This window comes from Bufo bufo, chromosome 1 (genome assembly GCF_905171765.1).
Source record: "Bufo bufo chromosome 1, aBufBuf1.1, whole genome shotgun sequence".
NCBI classification, from domain to species: domain Eukaryota; kingdom Metazoa; phylum Chordata; class Amphibia; order Anura; family Bufonidae; genus Bufo; species Bufo bufo.
This window is the reverse complement of record NC_053389.1, coordinates 337819282-337845206: the sequence shown is the minus strand read 5'-3', so window position 1 is coordinate 337845206 and position 25925 is coordinate 337819282. Positions and strand designations below refer to the sequence as shown.

The 25925-nt window shown below is 42.3% G+C and overlaps 1 long non-coding RNA gene across 1 annotated transcript; it reads left to right on the top strand.

Annotated features, from left to right (window-relative positions):
- On the top strand, positions 1–25500 carry LOC120987001. Its single transcript, XR_005775872.1, has 3 exons — positions 1–12; positions 14908–14916; positions 25377–25500. It is a non-coding gene; the product is annotated as an uncharacterized LOC120987001 (long non-coding RNA).
- Positions 25501–25925: the final 425 nt, after the last annotated feature.

Below are 25925 nucleotides of genomic sequence, written 5' to 3'. Positions count from 1 at the left end.
AACTTGAGGATTGTCTGGGGTTATTCAAAGTTCTTCCTATTTATCATGAGTATCTGATACTGTAGCAAAGTTTTGCAAATGGCAAGAAGCATTTTGATTTTGTGCCTGTAGCTAATGAAATTTTCTCTGGAAAAACATAATATCATTCGTGAACAAGAATGAAAAAAAAAAAATTTATTAGTGATGGACGAACATTGGCCGGGACGGTTCGCAAACTGCAGGTTCACGGCGGGCCCCATTCACTTTAATGGCAGGCGAACCTACAGCTCATATTTGCAGCCACCAAATACTTAGTAGAAGTGCACAAATAGTCCCACAACATGGACAGTGACATACTAGAGGGGGATCAATGACAAAAATTCCAACAATAAATCTATCTTAATCAGGGGACATTTTTATGCGTCCTTAAGGGAAATTCTCTGAAATGTGCCCTTTTGGAGCCTAGAAATTTTATATTTTAGGCTACAGGAGTACGGGCCTTAAAAATTTGGCATTCACCTAACATTAAAGAAATTCTGATTATGTGGCTCGAGGTACATTATGCGATCAATGGATAAAATTTTTACTGTAGGCCACTGGACTACAGGCCCAAAGCATTAGGCATTCACCGGACAGAAAAGATCAAGTGATTATGTGGCCGGAGGTACAGTGGGGGAAATAATTATTTGACCCCTCACTGATTTTGTAAGTTTGTCCAATGACAAAGAAATGAAAAGTCTCAGAACAGTATCATTTCAATGGTAGGTTTATTGTAACAGTGGCAGATAGCACATCAAAAGGAAAATCGAAAAAATAACTTTAAATAAAAGATAGCAACTGATTTGCATTTCATTGAGTGAAATAAGTATTTGAACCCCTACCAACCATTAAGAGTTCTGGCTCCCACAGAGTGGTTAGACACTTCTACTCAATTAGTCACCCTCATTAAGGACACCTGTCTTAACTAGTCACCTGTATAAAAGACACCTGTCCACAGAATCAATCAATCAAGCAGACTCCAAACTCTCCAACATGGGAAAGACCAAAGAGCTGTCCAAGGATGTCAGAGACAAAATTGTAGACCTGCACAAGGCTGGAATGGGCTACAAAACCATTAGCAAGAAGCTGGGAGAGAAGGTGACAACTGTTGGTGCGATTGTTCGAAAATGGAAGGAGCACAAAATGACCATCAATCGACCTCGCTCTGGGGCTCCACGCAAGATCTCACCTCGTGGGGTGTCAATGGTTCTGAGAAAGGTGAAAAAGCATCCTAGAACTACACGGGAGGAGTTAGTTAATGACCTCAAATTAGCAGGGACCACAGTCACCAAGAAAACCATTGGAAACACATTACACCGCAATGGATTAAAATCCTGCAGGGCTCGCAAGGTCCCCCTGCTCAGGAAGGCACATGTGCAGGCCCGTCTGAAGTTTGCCAATGAACACCTGAATGATTCAGAGAGTGACTGGGAGAAGGTGCTGTGGTCTGATGAGACCAAAATAGAGCTCTTTGGCATTAACTCAACTCGCTGTGTTTGGAGGAAGAAAAATGCTGCCTATGACCCCCAAAACACCGTCCCCACCGTCAAGCATGGGGGTGGAAACATTTTGCTTTGGGGGTGTTTTTCTGCTAAGGGCACAGGACAACTTATTCGCATAAACGGGAAAATGGACGGAGCCATGTATCGTGAAATCCTGAGCGACAACCTCCTTCCCTCTGCCAGGAAACTGAAAATGGGTCGTGGATGGGTGTTCCAGCACGACAATGACCCAAAACATACAGCAAAGGCAACAAAGGAGTGGCTCAAGAAGAAGCACATTAAGGTCATGGAGTGGCCTAGTCAGTCTCCGGACCTTAATCCAATCGAAAACCTATGGAGGGAGCTCAAGCTCAGAGTTGCACAGAGACAGCCTCGAAACCTTAGGGATTTAGAGATGATCTGCAAAGAGGAGTGGACCAACATTCCTCCTAAAATGTGCGCAAACTTGGTCATCAATTACAAGAAACGTTTGACCTCTGTGCTTGCAAACAAGGGTTTTTCCACCAAGTATTAAGTCTTTTTTTGTTAGAGGGTTCAAATACTTATTTCACTCAATGAAATGCAAATCAGTTGCTATCTTTTATTTAAAGTTATTTTTTCGATTTTCCTTTTGATGTGCTATCTGCCACTGTTACAATAAACCTACCATTGAAATGATACTGTTCTGAGACTTTTCATTTCTTTGTCATTGGACAAACTTACAAAATCAGTGAGGGGTCAAATAATTATTTCCCCCACTGTATATTAGATGGTCAATGGATATCAATTTTACTGCAGGCCAGTACAAATACAGGTCAAATACATATGTTTAAAAGAACTCAAAAATATTAAATTGGATTAAAAACATGGCTAAAGAAATCCCCCCTCTTTAAAAAAAAACCCTAATGATAATAGTTGAAATTTGATAACACTTGGTCGTCACTGGTGTTGATTTCCTCCGAGGCCCCAACAATTATTCATTCACCGTACAGAAAAGAACAAGTACGTATGAGGCTGAAGGAAGATTACACGGTCATTGGAAAACAATTTTACAGCAGGCCAGTGGACTACAGGCCCCAAAAATTATGCATTCAGCATTCAGAAAAGAACAAGAAAGTATGTGGCTGGCTGGAGGTATATTATACCGTCATTAGATATCAATTTTATACCAGGCCAGTGGACTACAGGCCCCAAAAAATACGCATTCAGCGTACAGGAAAGAACAAATAAGTATGTGGCTGGCTGATGGTAGATTACACAGTCATTGGATATCAATTTTGCGGTAGGTCAGTGGACTACAGGCCCCAAAAATTGTGCATTCTGCTTACACAAAAGAACAAATTAGTAAGTGGCTGGCTGGAGGTAGAATACACGGTCATTGGATATCAATTTTACAGCAGGCCAGTGGACTAAGGTCCCAAAAATTATTGTCTATTAGACGGTCAATGGATATCAATTTTCCTGAAGGCCAGCACAAATACATGTCGAAAACATATGTTTAAAAGAACAAAAAATTTGGATTAAAAACATGGCTAACAAAATCCCCCCTCTTGAAAAAAACCCTAATGAGGCCCAAAACATTAGGCATTCACCGGAAAGAAAAGGACTTTTATGCCGCTGTATTTACCTAATACAGGGACCATTATTTGTTCTGGGTGGTGCCGGATATTTGTGGGCTGTCATGAGGAAATTCAATTAAACATGGTCGACTCATCACATGTGTTGAATTCCTCCGAGATCCATGCCTCATTTATTTTTAGTATTTTGAGGTATTCCACACTGTCGTGAGCTAGGTGAGTGTGCTTATCGTTCCCGATCCCCCTGCTGCGCTAAATGTCCTTTCAGACAGGACACTGGACGAGGGGCAAGCCAAGAGTTCTATTGCAAATTGTGCCAGCTCTGGCCCCAGGTCAAGCCTGCACACCCAGTAGTCAAGGGGTGCCTCGCTTCTCAGAGCATCCACATTGGCCGTTAACCCGATGTTGTCGGACACCTGTCGGTCTAGGCGTTCCTTGAGGCTGGATCCAGAGGGCGACTGTTGATTGGTTGGCTGCAAGAATGATCTCATATCCAAAGTGACCAACCCATCTTCAAACCGCCCTCTTCTTACCCACAACTGTTTCTCTATGAGTGGAAATTCCTCTGCCAGGGCCTGCAAAATCAGAATGCAGCATTTCTCGAAGCAAGGCCTGTAAGTGCTGCATTTTGACAGCCCTCTGTGATGCTGGTAACATGTCCGCCATTTGTGTTTGTACCGGGGGTCTAAGTACGTTGCCAACCGGTTCTGGTCCTTGCCCTTTATGCTTCTTATACCTGGGTTCCTTTTCAAACACTGGAGCATGAAGGCTCCCATTTGCACTAAACTGGAAGCGGTGGAGTGGCCTGGCTCCTGCTAATCGTCCAGGATAATGCCGCCCCCGGTCTCCTCCCCCCAGCCACGGACAACATCAGGGATCCCATAAAAGTTTAAAGCATGCTCTTCTTGCTCCTCCTCTGCCCCAGCACCATCCTCTGACTCCTTTTCAGACTCCTGTTGACTTGTCTCAGATGGAGTAGCCCCTCCTGGGGATTCATCCAGCATTGCGACTTCCTCTTATTCCTGCTCCTCGACGGCTTAATCAATGACACCACACAATGCATGCTCCAGAAAGAAGGCGTAAGGTACGATGTCACTGATGGTGCCCTAGCTGTGACTGACCAGTTTGGTGATCTCACCAAATAGCCACAGAAGTCTGCATGCATCGCGCATGAGCAGCCACTGGCTCGGTGGAAAAAAACAAGCTCCCCAGCTACTGCACGTTTCTGCTGGAGCAGCCTATCAAGCATATACAAGTTGGAGTTCCAGCGCGTCGGGCAGTCACAAATCAAAGGTCTGACGGGCAGGTGGTGTCGCCGCTGAACGTCAGCAAGGCGAGCCATAGCCTTGTAAGATCTTCCAAAATGGCCAGAGATTTTCCTGGCCTGCCGCAAGATGTCCTGGACCCCGGGGTATTTGGCAATGAATCGCTGCATGACTAAGTTAAGGGCTAGAGTTGAGTGGACACCTGGAAGTTGGGGTTCGACAGGTTTTGAACTTAGTCAAGTGGATAGGAAACTTTTCATGTGGATAGGGAAATTAAAATAACATAAAATAATCTTGATCTAGGAGGAGGAGGTCCATATGAAGTAGGTGGTTAAGGAGGCGGTGGATGTGGCAGTGTAGGTGGAAGCGACGGTGGAGGAGGAGGAGGTAGCCAACACTGTTTTTTTTTTTGTTGAAAATTTGGGTAGACCCCAAAACATTGGGAAATATAAAAAATAAAACAAAGAGAAAGTGCGCTGGAGTACAAGAATGGCTGGGTGAGGCCGGTATACATGTCTATGTCTAGCGTGCGCTGGTAGTCGTGCATCTTCCTATCAGTAACAGACGTTTTTTCTAAATTTAGTTCGCTGTCAGCAATGCAGAGCAGGGGTTTTTCACTGGCAAAAATGGGGTAATGTCAACCATCAATGTAACAGATGAATTTTTGAAATTTAGGTCCCTGTCACCTATGCAGAGCAGGGGTTTGTATACGACAAAAATGGTAAAATGTCACCCGAGAATGTAACAGACAATTTTTTTGAAATTTAGGTCCCTGTCACCTATGCAGAGCAGGGATTTATTCATGGCAAAACTGGGTTCATGTCACCCACCAATGGAACAGATGATTTTTTGAAATTTAAGTCCCTGTCACCTATGCAGAGCAGGGGTTTATTCACTGCAAAAATGGTAAAATGTCACCCGAGAATGTAACATACGCTTTTGCACCCTGCTCCCTATTTTGCTGTGCTGGTGCCTCTGTGCAACCACCGCCTCTTCCTCCAAACTGCACACGTCACTAGCATGACCTTGATTCCATGTGGGATCTAGTACCTCATCATCCTCCACATCATCTTCCACCCACTCTTTACCCACTCTTTTTTTCTCACACACAATGAAAAAGTTGGATTTAACTGTATTTTTTAACTACCAGACATGCAGCACAGGGAAAAAAGGTACTTTATTGCCCCCAGAAAAGTTTTTTTTAACCCTAAATGAAACAGATGGATTTAACTGAGATTATATTGCACTCTCACAAATGAAGCACAGTTTTTTATTTTTACATAAAAAATGGTAGATATGTCACCCCTACAATGGAACAGATGGATTTGCTGAATTCATGTGCCTGCCTGTCACATATGCAGGGCTCAGAGCTACTTTACACCCAAAAATGGGAATTTGAAGCCCAAACATGTAACAGCGGTATTTCATGGTTTTATTTGACTGAAAGGAACGCAGCGTATGCCGAAAATGGACTTTCTAACAACAAAAATTTGAATTTTTTAACAAAAAATGTAACTGCAGTATTTTGCGGTTTTATTGGACTGTCAGGAATGCAGCACAGGGCAAAAAGTTACTTTATTGCCCCCCAAAAAGGTTTTTTATTTTTTTAACCGTAAATGAAACAGATGGATTTAACTGAGATTATATTTCACTCTCACAAATGAAGGACAGGGTTTTTTTTACATAAAAAATGGTGGATATGTCACGCCTACAATGGAAAAGTTGGATTTGCTGAACTTATGTGCCTGCCTGTCACATGTGCAGGCCTCAGAGGTACTTTACACCCCAAAATGGGAATTTGAAGCCCAAAAATGTAACAGCGGTATTTAATGGTTTTATTTGACTGACAAACGCAGCATTGGCTGCAAATGGATTTGCTGAATTTATGTGCCTGCCTGTCACATATGCAGTGCAGGCCTCAGAGGTACTTTACAACAAAAAATTTAAATATGTCACCCCACAATGGAACAGATGGACTTAACTGATTATATTTCACTCTCAGAAATTAAGCACAGGGGTACTTTACAGAAAGAAATGTGAATATGTCACCCCCTGGGTCCCTGAACTCACAGACAGTATTATTTTCCCTTCACCTGGCACATATGCAGTGCAGGTGCACTTCGCTCAACCCTATTCAGGACGTGTGCAGTGCTTGGCACGTGTTTAATTTTGTCCTGTTTCAGCGCGCTCTGCAGATTGTCACCGTTGTCGCACACCACTTTACCAACTGTAAAATTGAGCGGGGTTAGCCACTGATCGGCCTGTGACCTCAAAGCTGAAAGGAGTGCAGGACCGGTGTGACTCTTGGCTTCCAGGCACAACAGCCGCAGCACAGCATGGCAACATCTCACCAGGCACGTCAAATAGGTTCTGGGGAGCTTGGAGGGCACAGCGGAAGAGACAGTAGCAGTGGAAAAGAAGGAGTCAACTGAGGAGAAGATCGAGGATGGAGTAGGAGGAGGAGCAGAAGAGGCAAATCTACACGAGTGCCACGGGTTGCAAGCTTGACAGCCGTCAGAAGATTCACCCAGTGGGCAGTAAAAGTTATGTACCTTCCCTGGCTTTGTTTGCTAGACCACGTGTCTGTAGTCAGATGTATCTTGGCACCAACAGTGTGTGCCAGAGATACAGTTACTTGCCGCTGGTCATATAGCTCCGAGATGCCCTTCTGGGAGAAATATTTCCTTCCGGGGACCTTCCATTGCGGTGTGCCAATGGCCACACATTTTCTAAAGGCCTCTGAGTCCACCTGTTTATATGACAGTAGTTTGCGGGCTAGCAGTTCAGACAAACCAGCGGTCAGCCGTTGGGCAAGAGGGTTATCCGGCGTCATCATCTTTTTACGCTCGAACATTTGGGCTACAGAAGCCTGCCTTTTGCCAGATGAAAGCAACTACGGCACAGTGGAAGGTGGAGTGGATGACAAATTGGAGGAGGACGTAGAGTGTGGCTTTGTGGGTTCTGACGGCGTTGCTCCCACTGGGCTCGGTGAGGGGAGGCCAGGTGCCTTCTTAAGGCGGTCGTCCCTAGGTGAGTGTTGGGCTTACTGCGACTTATGCGTTGACAGCACAGGCTGCAGATGGCAACACTATTGTCAGCAGTGGACACGTTCAAAAAAGCTCACACTGCGGAGTCATGTGCCGGCGTCATAGGAGCGCTATATGTGACTGTGCATGGTGGATGGCTCGTTCCAGATACATTACCAGTCTGCTTTTTGCTTTCTGTGCATTGTAAGTTCTGCCTGCTTTTCCTCCTTCTCCTCCCTATCTGCTGCTCCGTCTCTCCCTCTGAACTCCCCTCCTCTTCCTCTCTTGTAGGCACCCACGTGATTTCCATCGACACCCCATCGTCACATTCACCACCACTGACATTAGAGATCTCGGAGTAGGCAGAAACAGCGGGGACAACCCTCCTTGGGATGATCTGGGTACTGTCGTCAGAATACCGGGTAACGACCGTTGATACTTCCTCTTCCTGATCCGATGCCAAGAATGGCTGATCATCAGTAATGTCTTGGAATGGATGGGAAAATAATTCCTCTGACTTAAGCGGTGGGGATATGGTGGTGGTGGTGTCTTTGGGGATGCACACAGCAGAAAGTGAAGAGGATGCAGATAGAGAGGATGAGGAGGGTACAGAAGCCGAAGACTAAGTGAGCCACTCAACCAAGTCTTTGTGGAAGATGGTATATAACACACCTGCCTCAATCACTTTTTTGGGGGAGCAATTGGTATATCACACCAGTTGGAATTATTTGTTCCAATAGCGTTTTTCACTCTGTGTAGCTGCGGTAACACAGCAAAACCGCAAACAAATGCTGCACTACCCAAATGCACTATATAGAAAGTATATTATTGGTACCGTATATAACACTCCTGCCTCAATCACTTTTTTGGGGGGACAACTGGTATATCACATCAGTAGAAATTATTTGTTCCAATAGCGTTTGTTACTCTGTGTAGCTGCGGTAAAGCAGCAAAACCGCAAACAAATACTGCATTACCCAAATGTACTATATAGAAAGTATATTATTGATATATAACACCCCTGCCTCAATCACTTTTTTTGGGGGGGCAACTGTTATATCACAACAGTAGAAATTATTTGTTCCAATAGCGTTTGTCACTCTGTGTAGCAGCGGTAATGCAGCAAAACCGCAAACAAATGCTGCACTACATAAATGCACTATATAGAAAGTAGATTATTGGTATATAACACCCCTGCCCCAATCAGTTTTTTTGGGGGGGGCAACTGGTATATCACAACAGTAGAAAAAGTTTTTTCCAATAGCGTTTGTTACTCTGTGTAGCTGCGGTAATGGAGCAAAAGCGCAAACAAATGCTGCACTACTCAAATGCACTACTTAGAAAGTATATTATTGGTATATAACTCCCCTGCCTCAATCAGTTTTTTTGGGGGGCAACTGGTATATCACACCAGTTATAATTATTTGTTCCAATAGGACTTTTCTGGCCCTATTAGCTAGCGTTTGGTGTCCCTAACAGTCTGTTCCTGCTCCACACAGCAACCTCTCCCTACACTGGCAAAAGACTGAATATAAAATGGCGGCCAGATTGGGTTTATTTATAAGTTAGGGGGTATGTCCATGTGCTGAAAAGTCTCAATTGGCTGTCCTGTGCCACCTGATGGATGTGTCATGGTTCAAAGTTCTTCAGAATGTAAAAGAATATGGTGCCGCCAGACATTGCGATATGTTCGCCGAACCGCGAACGAGCAAAGTTCGCTGCGAAATGGCGAACCGCAAGGCCATATCTAATATTCATATAGCATTCTGTATATACATAAAGGACAACCAAGAACTTAACCCCATTAAATGGTTTGTATCATTTCAGCAAATGAATCAAATGGAGTTTATTATGTAGAGAAAGTTAATACAAGGCACTTACTAATGTATTGTGATTGTCCATATTGCCTCCTTTGCTGTCTGGATTCATTTTTCCGTCACACTGCTTGTTTCCAGGAGTTATGGTCAGCGCTGCAAAAACATTGTATAAAGAAATGGAAAAAACTATCAAGTCAGCAAAGGAGGCAATATGGAAAATCACAATACATTAGTAAGTTTCTTTTATTTACTTTATCTACATGATAAATTGCTGAAGGGAGACAACTCCGTTAAGGATCCAGCCTATTTTAGCTTTTCTTTTCATTTTACCTGCCCATCTACCATTTAATGTTTATACAATGTATTGCGATATTTTAAAATAAATAATATGTCGGAACTTTAACAGAAATAAATGGGAAAAAATGCAATTTCGACATTCTTTTTAAGGTTTAAATTTTTTTCCCAGTTAATTGTGTGGCTGAAAATATGGTAATGCCAAATTTGTATAGTTTTTATGTTTTACTACTTAAAAAAAATTAAAAAACATTTTATAAAAAAAAAATTGCTTTGCATAATTATCTTTTGAGGTCATAGCTAAAAAAAATATTTTTCCATCACTATTATGATTTAAGCAAAAATATCATTTTGATAGTTATTTTATAAAAAAAAATTGGCAGGTGATGTGACAAAAAGAAAGACAATTCTGGCATTCATTTTAGCAATGTGATCATCGCTGTCAAGGTGGAATGAAAGTATTAATGTGGCATGCCTGGAAACCTTCACTATTCACCTTCACAACTGTTTGGCACCAAACCATAGCGGGGAAGGAGGGCAATGTTGTAGGCAGGTGTCACCTGTACAACTCAGCCAGCACACACTGAGTGTATGGAAGGGTTATTTTTGTTGGTCTTTTTATTTCTACCACCTTTAAATTTCTAGCTTATAACAACTTCAAGGCCACGTACCAGGTGTATTTCCTAAAACAGAACACATACTGTACTTGTTAAGCAATACTCTGGAATATTACGGGTATGTTCCAATCACAAAAGTATAAATAATCTCTGCACATCACAAAGGGTATGTGCTAAACAAGACAATTTAAACACTCTGGGGGTCATTTATTAAGACCGGCAATTTATACAGCGGTCTTAATCCCCATGCGCTGGTAGCGGATGCCCCAAAGTTTGTAGAGCAACTTTGGTGCTTGGTTCAGCCGACCGTGTGCAACATGGTTTGAACTATGCCAGTTCCTTTGTTCGTGTAGTTTAAGACCATTTTCCACTCCATAAACTAGCATAGAAAATGGTAAATGAGAGAGGCCAGCCTTGCCTGCCCTCTTCCCCACCCAAGTCACACCCCCCCCTTTTTTAGCCATCTCAGAAAAGTGGTGTGAGCGGGGAAAAGGCACAGATTTTGCAGCAAAACCCCTTAAATACGCAAAAAAGTGGTGTATATTTCTTAATAGATGATCCCCTTTATCTTGTCTGTTTTCTACTTCCACTTGGGCATTGCTGACATCTTACAAAGATTTCAGCCAAGCTAAGCATCTGTTTATTTCCCTTTATTTGCTGTTTGTATGCCATATCTGCATGTCTTTTATCACTGCTATTATTCCATAAAATAATTTATACGCTTAGCCTTTCCTTAAACCTATTTATTCCCATATCCCAGAATTTACAGTTAAATATTTGGTGGCAGTGGTGAGACATGGTGGTAAATATGTTAGCCACTCAGGGTGGGAACCTAGGCACTTGTAACAAAGAAGGATAAAAAGTTTCTATGGCCATAAGTGTGGTTGTATCTGCATATGCCTTTTATCACTGCCATTATTTAGTAACCCATTTATTCACTTAACCATTTTCAACCCACTGATTTCCATATTCCCGAATCCACAGTAAAGCACTGTATGGAATGGGCTAAGATTCTAAGCTCAATACATTTCCTGCGTGCATGTTATGTAAATTTATGTAACATATCTTTAAGGGGGTAATATTAATGGCATGCCACCATTTCCATTGTCAGAAAATTTTGAATACCACAGAAAAGATCTGGGCATCTTATCAACAAACACACAGCTCTTTCAGAGGACAACTTGTTAGGACATATTGACAGCTCCCCAATCAATTGTTTAATATTTATCATGTGTTCAGTGCAATCTACATTGCAATCTGGAAATAAAGTACATCAGTATATCTAAGCATGTATTGTGCATTACTAAATCACTTCTATGTTAACAATAAGGAAAATTAAAATTTTTAGTCATTTAAATGGTCTACATAAAACAGAAAAAATGTAGAGATTATATAAATCCTTTTTCATTCTTTCATCTTAAAGACAACTCAAAGAGGACCTTCCACTGGATTATATAAAAAAAAGTATTGACTTTTTTGTGTTTTGGTGTCTCACAACCTGCAATTAACATGAATTGTTTGAGGATTTGCATCATTTGATTTACAGAACATGCCCACAACTTTGAAGATGTTTCTTTTTTTTATTGTGAAGCAAACAACAACTAGGACAAAATAACAGAAAAAGTCAATGTGCATAACTATTCACCGCCCTAAAGTCAATACTTTGTGGAGCCACTTTTTGCGGCAATCACAGCTCCAAGTTGCTTTGGATAAGTCTCTAGGAGATTTCCACATCTTACCACTAGAATGTTTACCCATTCCTCCTTGCAAAACTGCTCCAGCTCCTTCAAGTTGGATGGTTTGAGCTTGTGAACAACAATCTTTAAGTCTGACCGCAGATTTTCTATTGGATTTAGATCTGGGCTTTGACTAGGCCAGGCATGCTCAACCTGCAGCCCTCCAGCTGTTGCAAAACTACAACTCCCTATTTTAACAAAACAGGCAAGTACAGGTACTTACAGTGCCTTGAAAAGTATTCACCCATTTACATTTTATGTAAAGATACTTATCTCATGTAATAAAATCTGGTGAAAGGTCCTCTTTAAAGAAGATTATTCCAAAGATCTTCAGTTGATCACTAAGTGGCTGGCTCCTGGAACCCTCTGCAATTAGCTGTTGTTACTTCTGTAGGGTAGTATTACATGCTGACTATTTAAAATAATTGTCAACCATGTACATAGTTGCCAACAGCCCCTACTTTGCAAGAACTGTCTGTAATTTTCAGAGACAGTCCCAGGAACAGTGGCATTTACCCATCTCTGGGCAGCTTTAGGTGCATTCCCAGGTTGGGGCTTATATGCATGAATTTACCAACTACAATATTGGTAAGTATGCATGTAATATATGTATGGGCCAGGTCTTTCAGAGCACAAATTGCTATTAATTTTCAACTCTCCAATCTAGCCAAGGAAGGGGATATCCCAAGTGAAAAGATTCAACAACCTCCATAAAGTTAGCATTAAAGAATATTTCTGTACCTGGAATTGTAATCTGAAAAGCAAGCAGAAAGCAACACAATTTCCCCTGATTTATTACATGGATTCTTACATGCCCTTATCACAAAAGTACAAAGTTTTGTGACATAAAAATTAAAAGCGGAAAGCATGACCTCTGAATTATAATGAGGACATGTAAATATTTCTTGGTATGTCAGTAAGTCAAATTGCAGACAGAACGTACAATAAAATAAATCTTGAGAGGGAGAAATGAACTTGAAAGTTCATAGAACAAAAAGTTTCTATGATTACTCTGATAAACATGGTAGTAACTGGAAATGACAGGAGTTGCCACCCACTGCTTCTTTGACAAGATTCTATGTCCCAATGTCCTTTTCTTCACATTTTAAAATAATAAGGTCGAATCAGACTTGTACCACGTGAAATATCACATTAGAGGCTTTAAGGCCACAGATCAGATGAATTGCCTGCTTTGCTAAAACTATTTGATGAATGTGAATAGCAACAGCTCTCTGAAGAGACATAGAAGGCTTGCAGCGACTTGATTAACTGTGATATATGACTTGAAAATATCTGGTGAAAGGACAATCTTTTCTCAAATGATAATTGTAAAACTTATATGGGGATTTGCCTTCAATAGACCCATATCTGCCAATAATAATGTTACTGAAATGCCAGTGTCTTCCCATGTTAGAAACATGATAGTATAAAATCTGTATACTGCAGTCTCTTCACAACTTAACAAGCACAGCACCGTACATAGTATAGTGACTGTACTTGGTATGGAAGGTCAGCCTCGATCACTTGAATTGGACTGAGCAGCGCCTAAGCCATGTGACCAATGTACAATGACATCACTGGCCTAAGAAGAGACCAAAGCCCTCACAGAACTCTGTAGCCTCTTTGGATAGCTGTCCAAGGGTCCCCAAGAGTCAGACCCCTGCCAATCTGATATTGATAACCTATCCTGAGGATAGGTCATCAATATCAATTTCCCAGATAACACCTTTAATGTTCACACAAGGCTTTGGAAACTGCAGTCTTTATACCTGGCATGTAATTAAAATGCCTTGAAAAATTCCCTCTTTTTTGGGAAGCAGCAGCTGTACAGTGTTGAAATGGAAATGGTAGGGTATAAGGTGTGTAGGAGTAATAGTGGTATGTGGAAACAATAGAAGGGGTAGGAGTAGCAACACAGCATAAAACAAACAAGGAAGTAGATGTGTGCGGTTGGGTAGGGTTCATAGTAGCAGTAGTAGTGCTGGCAGGGTAAAGCTAATGGTAATAGCAGTAGGGGGATCAGCAGCTGTGGTAATGGCAGCAGCAGCCATACAGTGTGAAGCATGATGGCAGGCAGACATCAGCAGTGGCATTACAGGGCTGATGATAAATTGCCACAGTCAGCAATGGCAGATCTATTCATTCATGCCTCATTCATTTTGGCAAAAGTGATGTTTTGTACATCTGCAGAGAATGTTTGTCCCTTTGGGTGGAATGATGCCACCTGCTATGCTGAAAACCCACACTGAGATGACATTAGAGGCTGGTCAAGACAGTACAGCTAGAGCAAACTGGGCCTGTTCCAGACACTGTTCCAATCTGCCTACCCAAAAATCCATGAAATGGGGTATCTGCTGGCAAAAGGTCAGAGATAATAATGCCTGCCTGCTAAATTCAAAACTGGTGAAGACAAGGAACTGTACCAGATTTACTTAATGACAAAACTTTTTGGACAGCCGGCCTGAACTAGCGATGCCTGCTGAATAAAATTTTGGGTAAGGTATGGAACTCTGCCACATTTGGAGAATTATGAGACATGTTTTATAGACATCTAGTCAGAAGGAGTAATGCTTGCGGAAATTATTTTTTGGTCAAGCCTGGAAAAAGTGTCACTTTTACCATAACCAAGTGGTACAGCAGCAAACTTTACAATCAGCAACTTGGCCAGGTGGGAGTTCAGCTTGCATACAAGCTAATTGCTGGTTGCAAATAGTTTTCTCATGGTCATACATTCCATTATGGATGTCTCACAATAGAGCAGTGAACAACGAGGAGGAGCAGACTGAGCAGGAGAAAAAACACCTGATAATGATGACAAGGGCACTATACTGCTTGAGGATGTGCCTGTCTGCCACAAAGAAGACCAGAAGAAGGAGGGCAGTCTTGTTATTGAGAAATACTGAATCATATGAAATAGCCATTATGCGACTAATATTAATTACTATACACATAAGCAAATAAGTATAGATTATCAGGTGTGGATATATCTGACATTAGGTATGGGTAGTAGTCTATAATATCTATATTTTGACAGGGTCACCACTATAATGGAAAATTATATACTGTATCATAATAGTTTGGACACGTTTTTGCGATCTCTCTGATGGGTTTGTTTTGTTTTTTTCAGCCAAATGATGGTTTGCTTCACTGGACAGCGTTTTGGATCTCATCTTGAGAGTTGACAGCAACAGATTCCAAATGTAAATAGCACACTTGAAATGAACTCTGGACCTTTTATTTGCTCATTGTAATTGGGATATAGAGGGAATAACACACACTTGGCCATGGAACAGCTGAGAAGCCAATTGTCCCATTACTTTTGGTCCCTTAACAAGTGGGAGGCACATATGAAAATTGTTGTAATTCCTACACCGTTCACCTGATTTGGATGTAAATACCCTCAAATTAAAGCTGACAGTCTGCGGTGAAAGCACATCTTGTTTGCTTCATTTCAAATCCATTGTGGTGGTGTATAGAGCCAAAAAAGTTAGAATTGTGTCGATGTCCCAATATTTATGGACCTGACTGTAGCTATGGTCGGTATTCTATGATATTTATATTTGTCCATATAGGGGGAGATTTATCAAACTGGTGTAAATTAAAACTGGCTTAGTTGCCGATAGCAACCAGTCCGATTCCACCTTTTATTTTTCACAGCTCCCTTGGAAAATGAAAGGTGAACTCTGATTGGTTGCTATGGGCAACTAAGACAGTTCTAATTCAAATCAGCTTGATAAATCTCCCCACTTTAATAGGGAATTATGTATCATATAACTGACAGCCTCTTGATTCTCAGTGTTGTGGTTTGGTAATTACCACACCTCTTGTCAGTGCAGCCCATGCTCATTACTGCATTCCGTACTTAGTTTGGTCTTACCCTTTATACCATGCAGTTGATATTCTCTGATTGGATTTGGAAGAGTTGGTCTGTGAACCTTACCTGTGTAGCTCATCCATTTTCTATTTTGTGCTGCTCTTTGTATTTGGTTGTTCCCCTGTGCTTGTTGTTTCTAGGCCTCAGGGAGACGCTGGCTCATTCACCTGGGAAGGAACCAGTAATCTCATTCCCTGCCACTACCTAGGGCATTTCAGGGTTCCTAGGGTCTAGGTCAGTGATGGGCAAACTACGGCCCTGAGGACCTTTTTATCCGGCCCACAGAGCTGTCCAGAGGAGCAGGAGTGGAGATGAGTGTTTCCATTGTGGAAGTGCTCATCTCCATGTTCATCTGTATCACCGTCTTCAGGACAGCGATACAGACGAATGGTGCGGAGGAGCAGGGGAGAGGCGTCTCCCTTGCCCATTCCTCTGATAGGCTACAGGCCTAGTGCCTGTAGCCTATCAGAGGCCAGCTCAGGCGGCTCGATGATGTTATTGCGCTGCCTGAGCCATACAGAGCGGGACACAGGCTGGAAGATACCTGCATCGCATCACTGACAGCAGCATAAGGTAAGTATATGTGTTTATTGTTTTTATTATTTATAGTATACTGTGGCAAGAAGGGGGGTGGGGGCCCTATATAGTGGCACAATATGGATTGGTACTATGGAGAAGAGGGAAAGCACTATGGGGCCACTATGGAGAAGAGGGGAAGCCGTATGGGGACCCTATATACTGCCAAAATATGGGGGGGCTCTAAGGAGAAGAGGTGGAAGAACTATTGGGGCCACTATGGAGAAAAGGGGAAGCACTATGGGGGCCCTATATACTGACACAATATGGGGGCACTATGGAGAAGAGGGGAAGCACTATGGGGGCCCTATATACTGGCACATTATGGGGGGCACTATGGGGGCCCTATATACTAGCACAATATCTATTCTGCGAATTGCAACAACAAAGCTAACTCCAGACTTTGATGTCTTAGCAAAAAAGGGAGACCAACAACACTGTCCCCACTAAAATTGAAGGTGAGTTATACATACTATGTTATGAAAGAAATACATTGCATAAAAGTTTTGTACAATAACTCTTTTTATGCTTTTTTACCTTGAATTAAACTAAACCTTTAATGTTTCGAAATTTTTATGTAATTAATATTAATTTACACAAACATCCATCTACTCTTGGTCCAGCCCCCAGGTCCAATATATGAACCCATTGTGGACCACAAGTAAAAATGTTTGCCCACCTCTGGTCTAGGTTCTGGCGTATGTATTTTCCCACCTTCATGGTCTATACATACTGACTGGAGTCAGGGCCAGGTTTAGGGGCTTCCTAGGAGGTGACCTTTTCCCTCTCCCTAGCCTTGAGGCCTAGTTCTGTGTCCCTCCCCTCCCCTGTATTCGTTGCATATATTAGTGGTAGGTGCTGTCAAAAGGGGGGCTGAGTAGGGGTATAATAGGTAACATTTTGATCATATCCCTAATTTTTTTTATAAATGCTGAAAAAGATAAACCCCCATTCAAACCTGTGGGGCTCATAGTGTTGAGTCTGTATATCCAACGGGCTTCATGTTGCAATAAATTTATTTTCAGATTTCCACCCTTTGCTCAGATTTTTCTTTTTTTTTATCCCCCAAAAGCATAAAACATTGGGGTTATTGTACATATTTTATATATCTGGAGACAGATGTATCCTTGTTAGTCTCTATAGTACTCAAATGTCCTGAAATCTGACGTCTTAGTTCTTAAGTTGTTTTTCCAAAATTTTGCTTTGGGCAGAGATATGAGGCTATATAAACCACACTCTGAGTCTTGCAAGTCATATTTCTTCTGGTCAGTAGGATTAGTGAAATTTCAAATTCTGGGTATAAATTTAAAGAAAGAACTGTCACCACATGGTGAAGAGCCTGAGACAGAGCCAGAGGTGGATTTTTCCTGAAGAAGCTGATCTTTGAGATTTGAACCTCTTCAGTATTTCACACTTGTATACTGACCAAGGACAGATTGTAGGTCACTAATGCATCTAATCATTTTGTTTCACTTCTTGGGATTAGTGTTTAAAAGGTATTCATGTTTCATTTTTTTGGCTCTATTAAAGGCTTTATTTAGGGGGTGAGATGGATAACCTCTAGCCTTGAATCTTAAGAATAATTCAGCACTTTTTTTTAAAAAAGATTCCTCATTTGAACAATTATAATGTGCCCTTAAATATTAACTTGTGGATATTCCATTTTTTAAAAGGGGAGTGTGGGCGTCAGCTTGTCTAGTGAAAATAACAGTTTGTCAACATTGGCTTTTGATAGATATCTGTCATCAAATGACCATCCTCTGATTTAATAATTTGTAAATCCAAGAAAAAAATGTCTTTCTTATGTATTTCATAGGTATATTTGATACCAATACTGTTATTTTTAATGACATGGACAAAGTCATGAAACTACTATTTATTCCCATCCTATAATATCAGAATGCCATCTATTCCCTCCTTAATAAAAAATGTGACAAGTATAAGTTGATTGATCCTCCAAGAAAGACCAAGTGATTTTCCCACCACCACAGGAAAAGGTTTGATGAATAGGTTGGGGCATAAGCGGTGTGGCGTTTCAAAAGTCAGCTATATACAATCATGCACCTGTGTAGAGCAATTTTCTCCACTTACAGCTTATGCATCAGACACCCAGGCGTTAATCAAGTAGCCTTTTAATCCGGAGATTTTATTACAAGATGTTGCAGGGTAATCCAGATGGTAAAATAATTATGCAAACAATAACTCCTAAATCAGAAAGTGGATGCTGCTACTCAGAAAGCTGAGCAACTATGAGCAAGGCATCACTGGGAAAACAGGGAGTGGCTAGGATAAACTAACTAGAACCTGAAAACAGGGGAGGGGGAAGAGAGGCGCATACCAATACACAATGCAAGATACTGGAACAGAACACTCCCCATCTGTTAGATACCACTATATATATGGATACAATAAAATTGTATAAAATAACAATAGCTTGCAGATGCAAATAATGTCCATCTACCTGAAAAGGAAACATGCAATAATCATTATTCAAATAAAAAAGGATAAGTCTTCAGTTTGGGCCATAGAGCTGGTACTGGAAACAGTCTTAGAAGATGTTGAGCATCTTTGGTAGAAGGGATCTCAAAATGGAAGTTCTGCAGGCATGAGTAACACAACTTCTGTAACAGGGCGGAAGAAGGTCTTGGTTACTCCACCTCTCGCGGTTCTTACTTCCACCTTACGAACCTTCCCATCCGAACTGGAAACAAATTTAGTAATAAGTCCAGTAGGCTAGTCGAGACAATCAACTTGTTTGTCTCTAAACAGCACAAAATCTCCTTCCTTTAAATTAGGCCTTGGTTCTTGCCACCTTTTGCATTCTTACAAGAGGCAGAGGTACTCTCTTCTCCACCTTTTTCAGAACTGACTGACGAGATGTTGTACCTGCTTCCACCGAAACGTATAAAGGTTGTGCTCTTTTATGCGCTCGCTCTTCCCGGATTTTGGCTTTAGATCTTTGTCTAGTTTAATGACTTCAAGGAGTTTCCAGCATTGTCTACATCGTACTGTGCAACAATGTCTCCTCCTTCATTTACATCTGGAGATGGAGGATCCAAGTCAGAAGAACATTTAGTTTCCACCAATATCTTAGACGTTCTACTCCTTTTAGAAGAGGCTGTATAGCCTTCACCGGGACTATAGGTCCTACTTCTTTCAATAGAAGCTGTTTGGCCTTCACCTTGACTATGGGTTCTACTTCTTTTAGAGGCTGTATGGTCTTCTCCTTGACTATAGGCCCGGCTTCTTTTGGTCGCCTTGTCAGGTTTCTCCTTGCTGAGGAGCCTGGCGGAGTAGTTCACCATGGGGTCATACTCCATGTCTGTGGAAGGTTTGGAATGATCGATGACGTATTTGTGGGACCTGCGTCCAGGAGCCGGGACTGTGGGAATATACTCCAGATACTGTCTCTTCTGTCCATCATGTCCTGCAGGGTCTAAGGTATACAGTCGTGGCCAAAAGTTTTGAGAATGACACAAATATTAGTTTTCACAAAGTTTGCTGCTAAACTGCTTTTAGATCTTTGTTTCAGTTGTTTCTGTGATGTAGTGAAATATAATTACACGCACTTCATACGTTTCAAAGGCTTTTATCGACAATTACATGACATTTATGCAAAGAATCAGTATTTGCAGTGTTGGCCCTTCTTTTTCAGGACCTCTGCATTTCGACTGGGCATGCTCTCAATCAACTTCTGGGCCAATTCCTGACTGATAGCAACCCATTCTTTCATAATCACTTCTTAGAGTTTGTCAGAATTAGTGGGTTTTTGTTTGTCCACCCGCCTCTTGAGGATTGACCAGAAGTTCTCAATGGGATTAAGATCTGGGGAGTTTCCAGGCCATGGACCCAAAATGTCAACGTTTTAGTCCCCGAGCCACTTAGTTATCACTTTTGCCTTATGGCACGGTGCTCCATCGTGCTGGAAAATGCATTGTTCTTCACCAAACTGTTGTTGGATTGTTGGAAGAAGTTGCTGTTGGAGGGTGTTTTGGTACCATTCTTTATTCATGGCTGTGTTTTTGGGCAAAATTGTGAGTGAGCCCACTCCCTTGGATGAGAAGCAACCCCACACATGAATGGTCTCAGGATGTTTTACTGTTGGCATGACACAGGACTGATGGTAGCGCTCACCTTTTCTTCTCCGGACAAGCCTTTTTCCAGATGCCCCAAACAATCGGAAAGAGGCTTCATCGGAGAATATGACTTTGCCCCAGTCCTCAGCAGTCCATTCACCATACTTTCTGCAGAAGATCAATCTGTCCCTGATGGGTTTTTTTGGAGAGAAGTGGCTTCTTTGCTGCCCTTCTTGACACCAGGCCATCTTCCAAAAGTCTTCGCCTCACTGTGCGTGCAGATGCGCTCACACCTGCCTGCTGCCATTCCTGAGCAAGCTCTGCACTGGTGGCACTCCGATCCCACAGCTGAATCCTTTTTAGGAGACGATCCTGGCGCTTGCTGGACTTTCTTGGACGCCCTGAAGCCTTCTTAACAAGAATTGAACCTCTTTCCTTGAAGTTCTTGATGATCCTATAAATTGTTGATTGAGGTGCAATCTTAGTAGCCACAATATCCTTGCCTGTAAAGCCATTTTATGCAACGCAATGATGGCTGCAAGCGTTTCTTTGCAGGTCACCATGGTTAACAATGGAAGAACAATGATTTCAAGCATCACCCTCCTTTTTACATGTCAAGTCTGCCATTTTAACCCAATCAGCCTGACTTAATGATCTCCAGCCTTGTGCTCGCCAACATTCTCACCTGAGTTAACAAGACGATTACTGAAATGATCTCAGCAGGTCCTTTAATGACAGCAATGAAATGCAGTGGAAAGTTTTTTTTGGGATTAAGTAAATTTTCATGGCAAAGAGGGATTATGCAATTCATCTGATCACTCTTCATAACATTCTGGAGTATATGCAAATTGCTATTATAAAAACTTAAGCAGCAACTTTTCCAATTTCCAATATTTATGTAATTCTCAAAACTTTTGGCCACGACTGTATTTGCAGGGCTTTGCTGGCTGTTCCTTGGTTTTCAGCGTGGGGCTCTCTTGCACATAGTAGTGGTTGGGACATTGCCTGAAGTAAGAAGTTCGTCCCCCTCTTAATACGTTGGTTCTGAATGAGTGTACTTGGCAGGGTCTGCGGGTTCTGTCCAGACATACATCCCCCACGATGACCCAACCCACTGTAAGTTTCTGGGCATATGGAGCGTTGAAAGGGCCATTGCGAAATTCAAGGACCTTATGAGCCTCAATAATGTCTCTACCTAGCAGGAGTAAGATCTCGGCATGGTTATCAAGGGGAGGAATCTCTGGCTATGTTTCTGGGATGAGGGTGATGCTGTGTGGCTTCATGTGTGGGAATCTCATCCCTTGCGTCCGGCAATTCGTCACACTCAATAAGGGTTGAAAGAGAGAGTTTCTTATCTCCTTTGATGGGCTTCAAGGTGAAACCATTAGCTCTCCTTCCTGAGGTTGTCACAAGACCAGAGCATGTTCCTAGGGTGTAGGGTGTAGTTTCTCCCTCTATCCTGAACAGATCAAAGAACTTAGGGCTAACTAGGGAACGATTACTTTGGTCATCTAGAATAGCATACATTTTTACGTTCTTCTCTGGTTGTGCAGTAGGAAACAAATCTTGGAACAAGACTTACCGCACACAAGTCCTTCTCCGCATACCTCTGTGCATCTGGGCATGATGGTAGTGGTTGGTTGGTCGGCACTCTCCCCGCCATGACTCTCCCTTCCTTGATCGGAATGGGGCTTGCGCCAGCTAACTGGTTCTAGGTTCCGCCTGATTGGTCCCGGGTGAACAGCGGACACATGTAGATCACTATTACATTCAGAACACTTGACTGGAACCTCACAGTCTCTGGCGAAATACTCAGCGGATGCACAGCATCTGAAGCAGATATTACGACTCCTTAGGAACTCCTTATGTTTTTCAAAGGGCTTTCCTATGAAGACACGGCACTTCCTTAAAGGATGTGGTTTATCATGGATATGGCAATGACGATCTGGTTCCTTAGGGCTTTCGTTTCCAATGAAAGCGGCTGCGTTAATAGTGGGCACAACCCCTGTCTTTTTCACGGAATCTAAACCTTTAGGGTTTCTCTGTCTGGGACTGAAAGTCTCGTGTCTCTGTTTAGTAGAGCCAAAGATGTTGGCCCCCAAGGTTTTGCTACAAGAGGACATAGTTTTAAATTAGAGGGGCAAAGGTTTAAAAGTAATATCAGGAAGTATTACTTTACTGAGAGAGTAGTGGATGCATGGAATAGCCTTCCTGCAGAAGTGGTAGCTGCAAATGCAGTGAAGGAGTTTAAGCATGCATGGGATAAGCATAAGGCCATCCTTCATATAAGATAGGGCCAGGGGCTATTCATAGTATTTAGTATATTGGGCAGACTAGATGGGCCAAATGGTTCTTATCTGCCGACACATTCTATGTTTCTATGTGTTGAAGCTCGGATAGTTTTTGGCTCTAGCTAAATCCTTGATGAACTTACAGAAGAATGAAAATGGTGGATAGGGAACGCGATGTTGCTCCTTGTATTTTGAACCTGCTGTTGCCCATTGATCTTGAACATTGAGGGGTAATTTCTCCACAATCAGGCCCACACCATGGGAAGTATCAAGAAAGCTGAGACCTGGTAGCTGCGGGTCTCCCTTGATAATTTCAAACTCAAGAAGAAGGTCGCTTAATTCCTGGAACCCTTGGCGGTCTGTATTGGATAATTCTGGAAAGTTGTATAGTCGTTTAAATAAGGCATGTTCAACTACTTCCGAGCCGCCGTATGTCTGCTCTAATCTTTCCCATGGAAGACGAAGGCCTTTGGCTGGTTCGTAGATATGAACGGTTTTGAGTCTTTTAACACAGTTTGACCATGGACCTAGCCATCAAATTAGTAAGTCAAGTTCTTTCATAGGCGGAACACCAAGGGTTTGAACTGTTGCCTTGAAGGTGGCCTTCCAACTTCTATAGTTCTCTGGGCGACCATCAAAGTTCATAAGGCTAGTACTGATGAGGTCCCTGAGGGTGAGGTACTTAGCGATTTCTGATCCGTTATTTCTTTCCTGCATCATGACGACGGGAACTTCTCCCTAGCTGTTGTTATTGGCACTATCTGACACCCAATGTTTGGGGGTTGGAAGATGGAATGGAGTGGCAGCAGATTGTTTGGTAAAACTACAAGAATAAAAATAACATGTATTAAGTTTAGCATGTACTATAACATTACATTAACACTGAAGCACATGGTAAAATGGCTGCCTATACATAAGATTACATGTCTATCTAACAGTAGTAACAACTCCCTGAGTAACAATTACAACAAGCTGAACAGCTCTGCAACACACAAAATCCCTGAAACAAATCTACATCTCTCACCAGATATGCTTTTACAAGGATGGTGGAGTTTAAGAAGGAAATATGCAAAAGGACAGTTCTGCTGATGTGTCCTGGAGACTTCTCTTTCCCAGGATGCTTTTCCCTCCCACAATGCAGTGCACCACCTGCAGTGCGCCAGTCCTGCAGGGTGAGCGAATATGAGGTCACAGGGGTAGTTAACAAACCGAGTGTTGCTCTTGGTACTCACAGTTTTTATTTACCCTGGGCAGGCATACAGCAGTGATGGAGAGGCTGGCATATGAATCCTCTGGGGCACTCTCTGTGTATAGGGACCAGGCCAGGTGGTAGGTGAGGTGCCCTGGGTGTTGGAAGTTTAATGTGCCGATGGCAAGATCGCTTATAGTTCGTGACGCCAGTGCCGGTAACGGTGGCACACCGATTTGTTGTAGGAATAATTGAGGTATACAAAGTTGCAGTGAACCAGAGCTTCTTTTTACTGAACAGTTCAACTATTTACAGGTTTCAGTTAGTTCCACATGTACAATGTTGGTCACAGGCAGGCTTCACATAAGTGGCAGGCAAAGTCTTTGCAAGATACTCAGAGGGAATAACACTTACAGATCAGGCTGTATTTTCCTCAGATCCTGTCTGGCTTTCTCCAAGGCCCATATGCCCTATAGCTGGCTTTATTCTTGGGTAGGGAAACCTTCCTCTGGTGTAAAACCACTTGAGAATTACCATGACTCTGGCAGAATGAACTGGAATCATCTTCTAACCCTGCTGGGAAGAACACTCCTCATCTGGCATCAACAGATGCCACTACTGCATCCTTCATTTTTAGCAACCCATTTTGGTCAATGGTGGGATTGAGCCTTTTCAAAGTGCTATCCTTGGAGACTGTTTGGCCTTTGCTGAGGTAGTCTATTTCTTTAGCATAACATTCGTGTTATATAGTGCGAATTATTATACTCCTGGACCTTTCCAGATTAGCAGCGGTAAAGGCGTGTTTGCAGTTATGCTAACTCTTGCAGGGCTTCTGGCTCACAGGTAATGTCGGCTTGTAAGATTGAGCTATATGAACTAGACAGGCTATAGCACAAACAAGTGACATCCAGGCGGAGAACCTGTTGAAACGATGGCACTTGAGCTGGTGGTCCAAAGTCACTGTACGTAGAGCAGACACTTCAGGTCGGATCTCTTCATCAGAATCTGGGTCTACCAATTAAAATGTGTCGTCTCTGGTACTGCAAGACGTTGAATGATACAGGAATGCAGGACCCGTAAACCATGTTGTGTCCTTAAGGTTGCTTGGTGAGACGGATCTAGTCGCGTGGTCTGAAGGATTATGGTGCATGGTCATGTAGTGCATATGTTTAGGACAAGGGGATCTCCTGATCCATAGCACCCGATTGCTGACATATATGTAAAACTCAACTACCTCGATTTCCAGGTTCATTCCTGTTGTTATAAGTTCAGCCAACTCCACTGCAGCACAGCAGCACATGGTTCCAGTCTGGGAATTGTGTGTTCACGTAGTGGCGCAAGTTTGTTCCGCCTCATGACAAATCCTATATGGCATTGTTCTTTGACATCAATGGCTTTTAGGTATACTATGGCAGCAATTGCCTTGGCTGAACCTTCACAGAAGATATACAGTCTTTGCATCTTGACTTCAGTTGATGTCATGGAAGCATTGGGTTGTGCCAAGTGAAAGATGGTCAAAGCTTTAAGAGTAGGGTTGAGCGAACCCGAACATTTCATTAAAAGTTCTGTTTCAGGTTCGGTGTTTGGTGATTTATTGGAGCTTTTTGAAAGGCTGCAGAGCAGGCAATCAACAAGTGTTTAACTCTGTGCCCTTAGAAGCCATCACAGCCATGCCTACTAATGGCATGGCTGTGATTGGCCAGTGCAGCATGTGACCCAGCCTCTATATAAGCTGGAGTCACGTAGCACTGCACGTCACTCTGCTGTGCTTAGTGTTGGGATAGGATGCTGCTGCTGTGAGGGAGAGAATAGGAAAGAAACTTTAATCAGAACTGCAATTGAACTCAGCGATCTACATAGATTTAGTTGTGTGGGTGCAGTGCACAATCTTTTTACCCTGCCCTGAGCCCAATGACAGAGAAATATAACTTTTATCCGTCTGTTAGTTAGGTGGGAAGCGGCGGCCATTTTAGGCAAGCTCAGTGCACCAGCACTGCATATGTGCTTTTGTGACATTGAAATCCAAGCTTGAAATACTGTAATAATAATCTGGGTTTAAAAAAACACCCATTTTTGGCAATATTCTAC